Source organism: Helicoverpa zea, chromosome 12 (genome assembly GCF_022581195.2).
Source record: "Helicoverpa zea isolate HzStark_Cry1AcR chromosome 12, ilHelZeax1.1, whole genome shotgun sequence".
NCBI lineage: Eukaryota > Metazoa > Arthropoda > Insecta > Lepidoptera > Noctuidae > Helicoverpa > Helicoverpa zea.
Genome location: NC_061463.1, coordinates 4,813,169 through 4,831,083, shown reverse-complemented (window position 1 = coordinate 4,831,083; position 17,915 = coordinate 4,813,169).

Here is a 17,915-nt window from a genome sequence, read left to right as displayed (position 1 = left end):
GAAACAATTATCTTTTTCAGACTACCAACAATCACCTTACTTCAAATCAAAAGACTAATATCATCACCAATGGCATAGGTATTTGTCATTGTCATCAATTATCAAAATTACCCATTCAGAGCTTTATCATTTTAATTGACCAATTACTTTTACAATTATGAGAGCCGAATGGATCACAATTCAAACGTCTTTCCCATTTTAGTTATAATTTAAAATCATTTTTGATGTTCTCTTCATTCTGTATAATAATTTACGTTTCGAGATAGCGGCTTTCGGTTTAATCAGTCGGGATTTGGTACTCTAATTGAAAGGACTCGGTGTCCCGCGGACCGACTATGAATTTGAATACCGTTATGGAATTAAAATTTGGAATTTCGCGTTTTGAATTTCGTGTTCGTGATATGTTTCGTTTTGATTCATATTATTTTTTTCATTTTGAAGATTATTTTTGTCTCAATTGTTCAGTTAGTGGCCAGTTCAAAAATCCAGAGTGCACAAATGCAAAGAGGTTAATGTTTACAGAGTTTATCCTAGCCATATAGATCATTTCTGACATCAACAGGATATTTATTAATAAGAAAAAACTTCGTACGAAAGAGAATACAAGATAAATGGAACACGCTGCATATAGATCAACATAAAAAAAAAACTAAAACTGCGATCGGTTACGCCGCGAACGCTTACCGGAGCTGTCAAAATATTTGTACCGTAAGCGTTTGCAAACTAGAAAAACATTTAATAGTTCTGCTGGGAAATATAGTGGTGGGAAGCAAAATGAAATAGCGAAACAAGGAAAACTGTATGACAAGGTAATACAAGGACTGAACAAAACGGTTACAATAAAACACGGTGTTTGGTTATAAAACGGAACGACACGAGAGGGCGCCGCGGGCATTTTAAAATTGTAGGAAATTTTAAATTCATTTCCTGATTGTACTTACTTTATTTTATTGTGAACTATTTATGCGTTGTGTTGCCTTACGTATGTTCCTTTTTAAAATAATATTTGATGCTCACTTGTTTTTTATGTATTTGTGAAGTCCGCAGTCCTGAGCAGTAAGCCTTGGTACACGATGGGCTCTAGAATAAACATATGTAGCTGGTCTGTAAAAGTCTGAAACAGTTGGAAAGGTCATCTATTCGAAATCTTTTTATATAAACCTTTTACACAAACCTCTAACTAAGATATTTCACGTTAAAGTTATATTTGTTTATCAAGAGTATTGATCGTGCGAGATATAACGTTGCTATCTCAATGTAAAACAGCTAACTCCCAATCAAATAATCCGATACACAAAATGCATGTATCTATGTACTTTAGTCGTGAATCATTTTCGTTTACATTATAATTGACGTCAAACTATTGAGTAGGTATTAAAAGCTCTTGAAAAGAAAATTATTACTACGTAGCATTTTTTATCGTACCTGAATAAGTAGAGTAACTATTGATTTAATAATTTTAATCATCATCTTTTCAAATCACACTTTTATTGGAAACGCACAATTTTTCTGTATAGATCTGAGAATAGCTGTCACTTTTTTACGCAAAATAGGACTTACTGATTATTATGAAACTATTGACATAGCTTAATAAACAAAATACATAAAAAGGCACGGAATGAAAAGTTCTTTTACCAACGGAAATAAACCGGCATTTTGATTTTGTATGACTTTCACAGCCTACAGCAAATGACATACGTAGGTTCTATCAGGGTGCCTGAAATAATGCCAATCACAATACGAGATTTATCCTTCTCGTCAGAGACAGATGAAAAGAAGGACCGGTCGTAATTAGTCGACTGTGTACTAATCAGTACACCCTGACTGAAAGTTAGTCAGCTCTGTCATTCTGAAGCGTCACACTTCGCCGCCTCTGGTAATCCGATTTTGAGAGGCTGTACAGATTAAGCAATAATATTTCCTAGAGCCGTGTAGATTTTCGTTTAATTTTATACTGTTTAAAGAAGAATTTATTGCTTGAATAAGTCCATGTAAGAGACGAAATTCTTCAAAATACTTTTATTACTCTATTATATATTCCAAGTAAAAAGTATTATTCCAAACCTTTTCTCATGGTCCTTAAAGTTACAAGAAAGTATAATTTCTTTTCTACGTTGTGTAGGTACCTAACAGAACAATTTTGAAACAATAAGTTCCGCTCACAAAGTCAACTGTAAACAGCCAAACAGAATACAGTACATAGCCTAGGTGTCTGAATACCCCACTGGGGTAACCACGGAAGTCTAAGAGTACCCGCATACTACAAACTTTTAGTTGACCGACGCTTTGCTAGGGCTCATAAATCAGTGTGAAGATGAATGGCAGTAAGCACATAACAACAGTCAAGTATTTGGCCGGTATCAGACCAACTAAAAACTTTATTCACGATTCTCTTAAACAATATACATATATTTCTAGCTTCCGCCCGCGGCTTCGCCCGCGTGGTGTGTTAATAAAAAAAGTATCCTATGTTACCAGAAATATGTGCATAAAGTTTCATGATGATTGGTTAAGTACTTTTTGCGTGAAGGCAAACAAACAGACTTTCGCATTTATAATATTAATAGGATAGTAGGATTCCAACCATCGGGCCAACTGTAGTGTGTGGTTGCCCTAAGCGAGGCACATACTATCGAGCAACCGAGCAACCACAGGCGATTCAAACTTAATTGAAACGCCAAATCCTTTGGAATTAGTGGTAGGATTCCGACAGTTCCCCGGGATTCTTTGTACAAAGTATATTGGGTGCCATTTTTGTTAACCTTTACGACTTCCTTTTATGTGAAGGTGAAAAGTCTTGGCGTAATTAATTTAGTAGATACCAACTAAACCTCTAGCTGGATAGATACAAAACTTACGAAAATAGAAACAGTCTTATCTATACGGTACATGGCTTAAATTAATTATGTTATATCGATGGGAATATAAAGTATGAGAACTGCAAAAATTTGGTGTGGTTGCTACTTATTTCTTAGTAGGCACTTTTTACTTTCAACGCTCAATCTTTCTCCGTGTGAGAGAAACCTGTGCCCAGCAGTGGGATGATAAAGAGGCTGTAACAACGGTGACGACGACGACTTTCTAATTGAGTCATATCAATCATTCCCCGTTTTTATTACCTACTTCTTTTGTAAATATGTAATGAAAATAAGCAAATTGGTTTTATCCCAGTATTCCGAGTAGCTAATAAAATCTAATCAAAATATGCAAAATCGATTTGAAACAGAAACGGATTTCTCTACCCAATTCAGTACCCTTCTAACCTGCCAGCCATACATTTTTAATCACCCATAAAATCCGTAGCGATTCTTAGGGTTTATTTACATCAGCCAAGTTATTTATAGAGACTGTTTAAAAAGAAGGGGTCAACTAACTTTATATTTCTAATTATTAATCAACAAAGTCAATACCCTATTGTATCTATGTCAAACACACATTTTTGAAGTAATGAGAATACAAGATAGCTTGTTTGGTGATCTTGAACACAATTTGAAAGGTTCCGATTGGTAATCCAGAATGATTCACGCATCTTTTTTTTACTTTGATATTTTTAATTTACACGTATCTTATAAGGTATTTATATAAAATGTAATTAGTATTTTTATCAGATATTGAAATTACAAAGTATCTAGCATTAAATACCGAAAAAGAGCGGTAGGTATACAGGTGTACACTATAGGTATACCTACATTTATTTGAATTATAATTTAATCGTAATAGACAGCTGTGTTGTTGGGAAGTTTGTTCTTCACCGCTTCTTCTTCCCAGTCATTACACTAAGAAATGGTGAAACGCCCCTTTTGCTGCTGCTGTCCTTTTGTACTTTTTATGTGAAAGGGTGCTAAAAACTAGCCTACTTTTAATGAACGTTTTGAATTTGACTCTATAAAGATACAATGCCATCAACAAATACCCAATGTACACATCGCCTTACACGTGTCAAAAGTTCCCAGCTAATGTTACCTCGCATTACCCTAATGAAAACCTTCCCAGTGAAATACTTTCGCAATTAAAGTAAACGTTGGGACGTATTGTGTAGACTCCTGGGAAATCAACCGCAGGCAGTTGTAATACCTAATCCCACTTATGTGAGGAAGTCTCATAAATTGACATCGTCGGCATCGTCGGCGTCGAACCTTTTCGAATGCAGATGTGGGGCGGTTAATGGGTTGCGTTGGTTGTGCGTGAGGTTAGATTTGTGGTCCTCGGTATGGTGTATTTTATTGATAGGTAATATTGTTGATGTTAAAGACTCTTATTTTAATATGGACGTAGGGAAAGACAATTAGTCTTTAAATATTGTGTACTTTCGTATTTAAGGAATTTGTTGCATTACCACTTCCCTTGTGTAAAAAATCTATTTTGTTCGTATATGACTTTATTTAAACCTAACCTATCTAACCCTCTCTCTCTTTCCAGCTATTTATCCCATTAACCCACCTTCATAAAATATGTATGTTACTGTTACTGTTACAGCCTTTTTATCGTCCCACTGCTGGGCACAGCAGGTCTCCTCTCACATGGAGAAGGATTGAGCATTGAGGAATAATATGCATGTAGGTTTTTTACCTCGCTTATAAAACTGTGTAAAATATTTTTCTTTTACAAAATATGCAGCACTAAAAGGTCCATTATCGATAGCAAAACGTATTAAACAATTTTAAACTATAAAGCAGGGAAAGGAAACTAGAAATAATAAAAGCTGTATTTATCTAAGAGCGTCTCTTACATTTTCAATTACTGAAGAGGGCATTTTATATCGTACGCTACCATGTATCGACATTATTACGTTCGGAACAACACTATTTTGTTGTGTTCGAGTAAAAATATTATAGTTCGGCCATTCAGAGAATGCGTTCCTGACACGTCGCGATTGAACTGACGACGTAATAACATTCATTGATTATTGATATAATAATGTTGTTTTAATGCTCCTCAATTGTTAAAACGGTAAACAACCAGCAAAAATATTTTTATCGTAACTGCAACGCCATTGCAAAGTTACGTCGTCAGTTCAATCGCGACGTGTCAGGAACGCATTCTCTGAATGGCCGAACTATAACTTCTTATTGTTGAAACTGGTAAAAATTGTAAGAAAGAGAAAACAGTTTATTGTTTAAAAAGGTTTTCTTTCAAAGAAATGTCGGTCTGCATGTCTGTTTTCTAACTGTCATACTACGGGTTTTTTGAAAGGGTTTTTTAGGAAACAAGGTCTGGAACAATATTTTTATTTCTATAGATCATAATAACACTATGTCACTTGTGGTTGAACAGTCTCAAAAAGAAGTGCCTGATATTCAAACACTAGCAATAAGTTGTGAATGCTGTCGGTTGCTGAAGCTTTTATTGAGTAACTTATTTCTTAATTTATAATTTTGTCAGCACATTATAAGCTTTAGGTGAAAGGTGTAAATCAGATATTATATCTAAAGGTGTGCCCCTATTGGGGTCAGGTTGTGGCAATAGCCTAGTTAAATAAAAATACAGACTTACCTACTATGTATACCGTCATCTATGGAAATCTTAAGAATATACTGGCTAGATGATCCATCTTTTTTTTCTTGCTAATGACTTTTATTATTGTGAAAGAAAAATAACCTATTGATACAATGCACATCAACATAAATTTAAAAAGCTTTCGATGTCTCGGAAATAAACATTTTCTATCGAGGACGTAAAGGTCGGAGCTAAGAAAGCATTTGCTAAGAAATAAATATTACCTATGTGAAGTATTTCTTTGTAAGTCATATTAAGATACGCTTGCAACGTGTGGGTAGGTATCGAGGTAAGAGGCAATGAAAACTTTGTTACATCAAGGGCTCGCTTGAAATAATATAAAAAATAAAAGTCAGTTGAAAATAGGAGAATGTTATAGGTTCTACATCCATAGATTTATCTCTCTCTTGTAGTAAATACATGTGTATGTCTGCATACAACCGTACTGGTTCAAGTTTCCTTCAGTTTTTAATGAGCAATGCAGCACGTGACTGTCATTTTACGCTAAAATCTTGGCTGATCTGGTTAATGCAGATTTAGAGAAAAGAAAGAATTTTAATTCTTCACTCAATACATTTACCTTATTAATTTACCATCCCAAAACGTTCTCATTATTTTAAAGGCAACATAATAAGCCGTTGACCTCATAATAATATCAAAAAACGCAAATTCACTCCGAAATATTACCGAAGCATTTCGAAAATGGGATTTTAAACAGTGTGATTTTCGAATAAAAATGGTTCCACACTAATTTATTACACATTGTATTGTAACGAGTGTATTACAGTCCAACGTCCCGTGATTTATGCGTCTGCATATTTTAATATTGCACTACGAATAATTTGGCTTTTGGGTAGGTATGAGCATGGGCTTTTAGTAAGGTTTGTAGTCAATAAAATGTAGGTACGTACTTTCAGTTTTAATCACGGTTTGTTTGGGAAAGTCTCTGATTTTTAAAACAGCCACGCCTTGCTTCCCGATCTCTTCTTGTCTGATACCTTTCCGTGGGTTAACAACGTGAGGGAGTGTCAGACTCTTACTGATTGTTCAATCGGCATTGTTCTTTTTTATTTTATTTCGTTTATTTGTTCGACAAATCAATGTAGTTACATCGCTGCTTACAGCAAGCTGGAGTGGCTTTTATTTAAGAGACTTGGGACCTGAAACTATTCTATTGGCAATATACTTTGATGCAATCAAACCAGCCTTCAAACATGTAGATACAATTAAAACTGCCGAAGTAAAAAAGTTAATATACCAATTGTTTGATAGCCACCCCGATGAAAATAAATTTTGAATGAATACTTAGTTCATACTTAATACTTTTCTTGCTCAGTTAACTTATGTAGGTAGTTTTGTGAAATTAACGATTTACAATTACTGTTTCCCTACAGCAAAACTCAAACATTGCCATACATGAATAACAGTAGCTACTGTTAATAAACTAGTTCGTTATAACAACTCAAAGTTGGCGAGTTAACATAATTCTTCATTGTTGTAACAGAATTTTCAACTGCAATAAAGGATCTAACTTGTGTTTAGTTATTGATAAACATTGGTTTATTGTTACTGTATTAGTATGGCTGAATTTGTCGGATTGGAATGGAATTTATAATGTTAGAGACTGATTTAACTCTTCGATGCGACCTTTAATAAGCTGGGTACTTCTAAGTGAGTACCCAGCTATAGAGAGCTGCTTCGTTTCGGAGCCTAACATTTGACCTACTGTTAGACCATTTATAGAACATTCTCTTACTAAAAACCAGCTTCTCAGGCAGTTGCATCGTCTTCCCGAGATATTGTATAATTACCACACTCGGATTAAAAGTAGTTCATGTCCTTTCTCAGTGACTGAACTATATGTTTGCCAAACTGCATTTAAATAGTCTTGGCCTGAAAGTCTGTCAAAGCCGTACAGACACTCAGAATTACATAAGTTCGCAGTTGTTATATCAGGAATAATTATATTTTAAGTGTTACCTCGTTATTATAGATTTTATTACGCTTACCAAAGGGACGTGAAGAACAGTAATATAAAATAATAATAAAAAAACCGTAACAAGTAAATATTATATAATCTTGTCAATTTAGGATAATTGTTACGAGAGCCTCCATTAAAATTTACAGAAGGTGCCTGTTTATTTATTGCCTAATAACATATTTTTCAAAGGCCATCATAAAAACCTCAATTCCGGAGGAACACATTCATTACGAAAACCTGTTTAGAAATATTATTTTCTTAACTCTCATTGCAGCACGTGCAACATTTTTTTTTGGTTACAAATTCCGTCACCTTAAAGGCTAATTAAGAAATTAAAAAAAAAACACGTTTTCTACCTAGTCACAAAATTAATTCAGAATTATTTCTATGTTTTTTCGCCTTTGGATTAAGCTAGGTAGGTAGGTAATAAAACACTTAATTCTACAATACAAAAATTATTTATTTTTTGTAATAAATAATAATGCAATTTTTTCTCAACTATTTATAATGAGTCCGCTTCCAGACTAACCAGATGCAGCTGAGTGTGTTTTTCAGGAGCCTGCCTATGTAACATACCCAGTTACCTAGGCAACCCGATACGCTTTGGCAAAACTGGTTGTCAGATTTGCTGGTTTCCTTCTACCCGTAAATACTGACATAAGAGGTTTGAATGACAGCCGGGACCCAGAAGCTAATCGGGCCATCTAAAACACGGTTCTGTTTTGGATGGCGACGTATAAGGTTCATAGAAACTTTACAAGTTCATAGATCCCTGTAATGTTTTGACTAATATTTTGTACCTATCATTCATTGAGGAACATTTGAAGTGGTCAGTCGTACTCCTGTTACTGAGTTCTTGTTGAAACCGACTTTGTAACAGATTTGAGAAGGTAAGGTTGACCATCGTTTTGTAGTTAATAGGATAATTTATAGGTAGTGTAACTTGTATCAATTGTATACCCATTGAATACTGTTACGTCTTTAATATTTGTCTAGTGTACGTCCGTAGGTTACTCCAAAGATTTTGTAGATTAATGAGTCACTAAGCTGGTCACAATAGTGCAATCTAGTGTGCCGTGCCGTAAAATTGACCACTTCCCTTAAAAGAACATAAAATCAAAAGAATTTTAATTTAAAGTCGTTCACACACGTAAAACGCCATGTCCTGCTCTAACAACAAAGCCTGTCCGCCCTAAGTCACTCGCGGACAAGTTGGCAAAGCGGTTTAATTTCACCGACCGTTCAAAACTTCTATAAGAGGATTTCGTTACAAAACCATGGTGAGTCTTCGAGCACCGGTGTGTCGCAAAAATACACAGTGGCCCCGCCAAAATGTTTTCTCCACTTTTTTGTCGTAACAATTGAATTTCATAGTTTAACGAAGTAAATTCTGTACTGTGATGTTCGCAGTAACTTTGTTGGTTTTCAATTTTGACTATTTTTGTTTCCCCAGTGTAGTCCCGGCTTTGTGGTGAGTTTTGAGGAATTTAAAGCATAGTTCTTTGTGTCCACAACAAGCTGTTTATTCTGTATCTCTGTCAGGATGAAGAGGTTTTGTCTTTTGTTAATGGTATGCTTTTGTTTATTGCACTACTTTTTTATTTTGAGCTCAAAGTGTGTTTCAATTAACGATCACTTGTGTCAAAACTTTTAGAAACTATTGCAATAAATATTTTTTATTGTATATAGGTAATAAAGACTTTTATTCTCAAAAAACTTAAAATTCAGGTCTTTTTATTTCACAGACTAATTAAGACTTTTTTCTCAAAAAACTTAACATTCACGTGATTCTTCTATTAAAACGTTTTCAAAAATTTCAAAAAAATGTTCCCATCCTTCGTTGTTAATTATAAATAACTTATTACTTTAGTCTAGCGAAGATATATTATAAAAAATATTATTCTCAAAGTAAAAATGTTTTATGTAGGAGCACTTCATTTAGAATTTTGAATAGACTTTGAGCACAGAAACATTTTAACTTCGATGATTTTACGGAAATTAAAAACACTACCTTATCTTTTTAAAAACAAACTCTTGTTGTTTTAGTAGACATTTTTTTTTAAATATTTATCCTAGATTTCTTTACTTATTTATTTCAAAAATGTATTATATTATATTATTTCAAAAACTACGGGCCGATTTGAACAATTATTTCAGTGTCCATAAATAGTAAATTTATCCAAGCAGGCTATAGTTAACTTTTTATCAGGTGTGCGGAGTCGTTTTCATGGGAAAGGGAGGAACACAGAGGACAGCTAGTATTTTGTGATTAATAAGTTGTCCAAACAATCCTTACTATCGGCTTCCAGATTTAGGTACTGTCTTCACTTTGCCTTTTTTCTATGGAATTAGTAGTAGAAAAAAAACTCCATTTTGTTACAGAGTCGTTGCAACATTAATGGAATCGCAAGATGGAATACCTCACAGTTCAGACGGCCTCGTCTCTACTTTAATAAGAAAACTTTTCCTCTTCGATTGACGAAGTTTGTCAACGAGAAAAAATTACGACCTACATAAACACCTGGAGTGTTCTCATATTATTGCGGTTTTGCAAAAAAGAAAAATGTGTTTTAATTGAAAAATTGGTCATGTAGTAAAATATCGATACTTTTATGAGATCCTACTTGAAAATAATTGTTATCCTGAATTTCCAGTATTAACTTTTGTGTTAGCTGCATTGTTAAACTTACAAGATATTATGCTCCATCAAACTAAGACGCTTTGCTAAATGAATTCCGTCTCGTGAAAATCATGCAGTTAATAAATAAAACATGCGGTAGATGTCCCAACTAACTCCAGGGGGCAAAGTTAAGAAGGCTAAAAAAGGATCCTTGAAAAAATAATTTAAATCACAAAAAAATAGATTATACTAATATATTTGGGAGAATTTCACACAGCATAACTTAATGATCATGTTAATTCATGAGTTCATTGAAAAGTTTTTTTTAAAGAACATTAATTGAATAATGTAGGTAATTTAATGTTCATGAAATGAATGAAAAAGAGAGAAAAAAATATAATACCACATAAATTTTTAAAATTAAGCGATTTGTATACGTATTTATAAATAATAGGTACCACGACCATGGTCCGTGCAATTCGACCAAAACGGCGGAAAATGGAAAATAAGAATTACGTATTTAAGTTTGGATTATTTATAAATATGAATACGAAATTAGTCGTCTTAGGCGATGCTGCAGTCAGGAAGATTTATGATAATCACTATGCACTGCTTTATTAAGAAAATTCCTCATTTTTATACCGCTTTATGCGACGTCACTCTTCCCTTTATAAAGTGAGCAAGATAGGCGGTTGCAGTTCATCTGCATAACAGAACTAAAGTAGGGGATAGACTAACGTAAAAATAAATCTTTGTCTTTTCAATGAATTTTCAATTTCAACCAAATGTAAACTTAGATTTATAAAAAATTATAAACAAACCTTTAAACTATTTATAATAATCTTTTACAACCTGGGTATATACGCAACCGTTTGTAGTTACTAAAAGTAGGTGTGACTTTGGAAAAAACGGACATGCAAATGAAGTTTTCTAAATAAGTGTCTAAAGGTAAGTCCCCTTTCATAAAGACTGAGTTTTAGGATTTCTCTAGATAATATATTCTTACGTGGTTTAAGCTAATCCCTGGCAAATAATAAAAAAATGCAGTTTTTGCCTCCAAAATCAATAACGGCGGGAAAAAATCTGCAAGTGCGATTAGGCGTGCCACATTCTACACGGGAAGCCAACCAAAAAAATAGAGTTCCAAATGTTGTTAGCGTTTTCAAAAAAATATTGCAGTCGGCACGAACGCGAATGCACTCAACAACATTTTGTTATGCGTTTTTACGATTAGCTGCACAGCCTAACAAGTTTTGTTCTAATAAAAAAAGCTGCACCTTCAATAGTTTTAGTGTAGTAGAAAATGTATTTCCCTACCTAATATTATATACGAATATATATCTAACTAGCTGTTGCCCGCAACTTCGTCTGCGTGGGCAATATAGAATCGTCAAAATACTACTTATCCCGTAGGTGCATTCTTTCACGTGACAGTATAATTAGGATTAGCACTTAGCAGTCGCATAGATTCATTGATCAAGGTTGTGTTGTGGATGTGACCATTTATCTAAACAAAAGAAGTAAAGTTTGTGACGTTGTTCAGCCAATTTGGAAAATTATTACGTATGGTGCGTAAGTAATTTTCACAGGAAACAGCTATAATCTATGTCTACATGCTTTGAGTCTGACAAAGCCGTCATTTGTACATTTTCTGCAGCTGCTGCGACTAATCAAAAGCCAGAAAGTCTGTCAGTCTTACCATAATATGGATATCGTCTTGTGTAGTTGACTGGATTGTAGATAGGTAGTCGCTCCAAGCAAAATATTGGTACTGAAACAGATTCGGTGACTGGAAGCCAACACCAACATAGTTGGGGAATAGCTGGATAGATGATAAAATGAGTCATCATCATCAGAAGGCGCATAGTTTCACTTACTCATGGTAAGGCTGACCACACATTAGGCGTGCGCGATCCTCGGGCGTGTGAGTAGCGCGGGCGTCGCGAGCGCGCTGCGTGAACGTCGCGTTTTGCTGCCCTACGGCATGTGTGAAGAGTGCAAGCGACGCGCTCGCGGCGAGCACGCGGCGCTCGAGTTGCGTTCTTACCCCTTCGCCTGCTATCCCCGCCGCCCGCTAAACGCCTTAGCAGTTAAGCGTCAAGGAGAGCGGCGCGTGCGCGCCGCGAGCGCGCTGCAAATGCCGCAGGGCAGCAAAACGCGACGCTCACGCAACGCGCTCGCGACGCACGCACGACGTCCGCGCTACTCACACGCCCGAGGATCGCGCACGCCTAATGTGGGGGAGGCCTAAGCCGGGACTCCACCGAAATGTTTGCATTAGTTCACGAATAGGCAAAATGTACGTATCTGTGAGAGTCCACTTCATGTGTTCGTACTTGAAACCTGTAGTTTTGCCAAGATTTTCAGAATGTACACTCGCAATTTGTCATTTTTTGGTGGAGCCAGCAAATCAAAAGAAACATAAGTGTTGTATACTGTGCGTCACTACCGCACACCGGGAAAACGCTCTTGCGGAGGACGTTTATATACCATATTTTGTGTCACACGTAAACAGGACGACAGTAAGTATCCACCGAAACACTTTCAAAGATCTGATGAACGAACAAATCATACCTGACTTGGTCACCTGGGGCCAATCAGAGCTCTATGAAGCGATAATACGCTTTGGCTCCTACTGTTATTGTGGTTTCTGAAAATTTATTCACCTCATTCAACGATGAATGTAATTCTGATGGTACTATTAAGAACACTTGCTTAGCGCAGAAGCTGACGTTGGCAGGTCAACTCTTTTGACTTCTCGAATAGGATACCATTGGTTTTTGTGCAATGCACACCTGCAATGCATTCTGGATTAGGATAAGATATAGGTGGATAGGATTTGCAACAGAGAACAATTCTGTCTTTGTGATTAAATGACATCAAACGTAGTTTTATATAAAAGGTGTTTTTTAGGGTTTTTAGACTTGGCTCGGGTCTTACTGAGACTATTCGTAATCGTGAACAGTATATTTGCGATCAGAAGTTGAAAGTAAGCATGTCTCTGGTATGCGGCGCGTAATTTGTACGTTTTCAGACGCATAAAGCATTTTACGTGTGTATGGTGTTAAATAGAGAGAGCTCCCATTTCTTATCTGCACTTTGTATCTGGGCTTGTTTTTAAAGCTACAGAATCCTACATTACCTTCCTCACGCTTAGCAGCGCTTGCGAGAGATAGATCCTCATTTCTTCTAGGATTAAGTTTACATATTTTGCATCAGAAAAAATAATTAAGGTCTACTTAATACTACTCACTCAAAGTAATTTGTTTTAAGGCCACCACATTAGTGGAAGATAAGCTAAACTATGTTTATGAAAAAATCCTGATATGAACTCCATCTGTAACTTTAAATGATAATTAATTGTTTCACTAAAGTCATCATTTTTGACATAATGTTCAAAAAATAATTTAGATGGCACCGTTTTAAATTTGGCTGAGAACTATTAATTTTCTTTTCATCAAGGTAATAATTATAGTTGGATTTTGATGTGGCACGGCAAACTGACAAACACTATTGAAATGTCTATCGAAAAATTACACTACGTGTTAAAATATGGTCGGGGTCGGTATATGGTATGACATATTGCGCCGACCCCAAGTAATATTTGGGAACAGGGCAGGAGAAAGAAGATCTGTTGAAATAATAATCCTCTATAAAGAATGTATGGTAATATTGTCATTTACCACCTCGCTCCTTTGACAAATTTAATGTATTTTATTTACCACAGATGGAGCTACTTTAACCTTGGCTAAACAAAATTTTCATATTATTTTTTCTTCCGAAGTTACTTTTAAAGGTGTGATTTTCTTTGTAAAGATTAATAATAGGCCGATCAACTAATATAAGAACAACATTCAAATGTACAGTTTTGACAAATAGATTGCGTGTCGTAATATTTTACATCTTGAATTCACAAAATTAATCATATCTTTTGATAGAGTGAATCGATTTCGATGAAACAAAAACTGAGTAATACCCCAAGTTACGTAGAATTTTTGTATATAAGCATTGTCTGCATTTAATTCGTAGATTTTACGTGAATCCCGAACAAACAAACAGATAAACAGACAAACAGACAAAAATGACAAAAATGATGGAAATGGGTTCTGTTAGTTATCCTTTAACATGCTGGCTATTTTTTTTGTCAATTTCTTCAATGTACAAAAATTACTTTTCTACAGATTTATTATATGTATAGATAATAAGTCAGTAAGTAAGAAAGATTTTCTTACGGAAAGTAAATTATAAAATCGTATGTATTTTGAATAGATCTTTAGAAATACACTATAGGTTGTCGGTATGTTATTTAAAGACGAGTGAACTAATTATTAGTTTAACTAATTGACATTAAAATAAATTCGTATCCTTAAAGTCAAATAATCAAGCACACCCTAATCCCAGTTAACTAAAACTTTAACTGTGAATGAAATATATTTCGTGCACCCGTCCCAACTGCAGTGCAGTCCTTACAATTTCGAACCTAAAATTCGCCTTACCTGACTGCGTTTGAGTTGAAATCAATTAGTCTGCCAATCGCAGGCTCGTAGGTAGGGTGTTGCTAACAGCACTCCCCCCCACAAATCAAGGAGAGCGATTCAATAGCCAGACCCGTCAATAGTGTCTGGAATTACTGTGTCTGGATTTCGGTGTTTTAGTTTGACGTTGATTTTTGTCTGGTGAATGAATGGTTTGTTAATGGAGTGAGTGACTATTAGTTGAAGTAATGATGTTGTTATTATCATTTTTTTTAGTGAAAAAATGTTGTAGTTTTCTTGTAGGTACATGTTTTTTGTGCTTTTACGTGTTTCAATAAATCGAACTTTAAGTTTATTGGTTACTTACTTGTATCTTAGTGGTACAAATAGGTTCTAGAAATAATAATTTCATTATCATTATTTTAAGAACAAAAAATCATTGTATATTGACTTGGTAAAGTCTTTCAATAAGTTTCTAAGTATTTATTAGCAACTAGCTGTTGCCCGCAACTTCGTCTGCGTGGGCAATATAGAATCGTCAAAATACTACTTATCCCGTAGGTGCATTCTTTCACGTGACAGTATAATTAGGATTAGCACTTAGCAGTCGCATAGATTCATTGATCAAGGTTGTGTTGTGGATGTGACCATTTATCTAAACAAAAGAAGTAAAGTTTGTGACGTTGTTCAGCCAATTTGGAAAATTATTACGTATGGTGCGTAAGTAATTTTCACAGGAAACAGCTATAATCTATGTCTACATGCTTTGAGTCTGACAAAGCCGTCATTTGTACATTTTCTGCAGCTGCTGCGACTAATCAAAAGCCAGAAAGTCTGTCAGTCTTACCATAATATGGATATCGTCTTGTGTAGTTGACTGGATTGTAGATAGGTAGTCGCTCCAAGCAAAATATTGGTACTGAAACAGATTCGGTGACTGGAAGCCAACACCAACATAGTTGGGGAATAGCTGGATAGATGATAAAATGAGTCATCATCATCAGAAGGCGCATAGTTTCACTTACTCATGGTAAGGCTGACCACACATTAGGCGTGCGCGATCCTCGGGCGTGTGAGTAGCGCGGGCGTCGCGAGCGCGCTGCGTGAACGTCGCGTTTTGCTGCCCTACGGCATGTGTGAAGAGTGCAAGCGACGCGCTCGCGGCGAGCACGCGGCGCTCGAGTTGCGTTCTTACCCCTTCGCCTGCTATCCCCGCCGCCCGCTAAACGCCTTAGCAGTTAAGCGTCAAGGAGAGCGGCGCGTGCGCGCCGCGAGCGCGCTGCAAATGCCGCAGGGCAGCAAAACGCGACGCTCACGCAACGCGCTCGCGACGCACGCACGACGTCCGCGCTACTCACACGCCCGAGGATCGCGCACGCCTAATGTGGGGGAGGCCTAAGCCGGGACTCCACCGAAATGTTTGCATTAGTTCACGAATAGGCAAAATGTACGTATCTGTGAGAGTCCACTTCATGTGTTCGTACTTGAAACCTGTAGTTTTGCCAAGATTTTCAGAATGTACACTCGCAATTTGTCATTTTTTGGTGGAGCCAGCAAATCAAAAGAAACATAAGTGTTGTATACTGTGCGTCACTACCGCACACCGGGAAAACGCTCTTGCGGAGGACGTTTATATACCATATTTTGTGTCACACGTAAACAGGACGACAGTAAGTATCCACCGAAACACTTTCAAAGATCTGATGAACGAACAAATCATACCTGACTTGGTCACCTGGGGCCAATCAGAGCTCTATGAAGCGATAATACGCTTTGGCTCCTACTGTTATTGTGGTTTCTGAAAATTTATTCACCTCATTCAACGATGAATGTAATTCTGATGGTACTATTAAGAACACTTGCTTAGCGCAGAAGCTGACGTTGGCAGGTCAACTCTTTTGACTTCTCGAATAGGATACCATTGGTTTTTGTGCAATGCACACCTGCAATGCATTCTGGATTAGGATAAGATATAGGTGGATAGGATTTGCAACAGAGAACAATTCTGTCTTTGTGATTAAATGACATCAAACGTAGTTTTATATAAAAGGTGTTTTTTAGGGTTTTTAGACTTGGCTCGGGTCTTACTGAGACTATTCGTAATCGTGAACAGTATATTTGCGATCAGAAGTTGAAAGTAAGCATGTCTCTGGTATGCGGCGCGTAATTTGTACGTTTTCAGACGCATAAAGCATTTTACGTGTGTATGGTGTTAAATAGAGAGAGCTCCCATTTCTTATCTGCACTTTGTATCTGGGCTTGTTTTTAAAGCTACAGAATCCTACATTACCTTCCTCACGCTTAGCAGCGCTTGCGAGAGATAGATCCTCATTTCTTCTAGGATTAAGTTTACATATTTTGCATCAGAAAAAATAATTAAGGTCTACTTAATACTACTCACTCAAAGTAATTTGTTTTAAGGCCACCACATTAGTGGAAGATAAGCTAAACTATGTTTATGAAAAAATCCTGATATGAACTCCATCTGTAACTTTAAATGATAATTAATTGTTTCACTAAAGTCATCATTTTTGACATAATGTTCAAAAAATAATTTAGATGGCACCGTTTTAAATTTGGCTGAGAACTATTAATTTTCTTTTCATCAAGGTAATAATTATAGTTGGATTTTGATGTGGCACGGCAAACTGACAAACACTATTGAAATGTCTATCGAAAAATTACACTACGTGTTAAAATATGGTCGGGGTCGGTATATGGTATGACATATTGCGCCGACCCCAAGTAATATTTGGGAACAGGGCAGGAGAAAGAAGATCTGTTGAAATAATAATCCTCTATAAAGAATGTATGGTAATATTGTCATTTACCACCTCGCTCCTTTGACAAATTTAATGTATTTTATTTACCACAGATGGAGCTACTTTAACCTTGGCTAAACAAAATTTTCATATTATTTTTTCTTCCGAAGTTACTTTTAAAGGTGTGATTTTCTTTGTAAAGATTAATAATAGGCCGATCAACTAATATAAGAACAACATTCAAATGTACAGTTTTGACAAATAGATTGCGTGTCGTAATATTTTACATCTTGAATTCACAAAATTAATCATATCTTTTGATAGAGTGAATCGATTTCGATGAAACAAAAACTGAGTAATACCCCAAGTTACGTAGAATTTTTGTATATAAGCATTGTCTGCATTTAATTCGTAGATTTTACGTGAATCCCGAACAAACAAACAGATAAACAGACAAACAGACAAAAATGACAAAAATGATGGAAATGGGTTCTGTTAGTTATCCTTTAACATGCTGGCTATTTTTTTTGTCAATTTCTTCAATGTACAAAAATTACTTTTCTACAGATTTATTATATGTA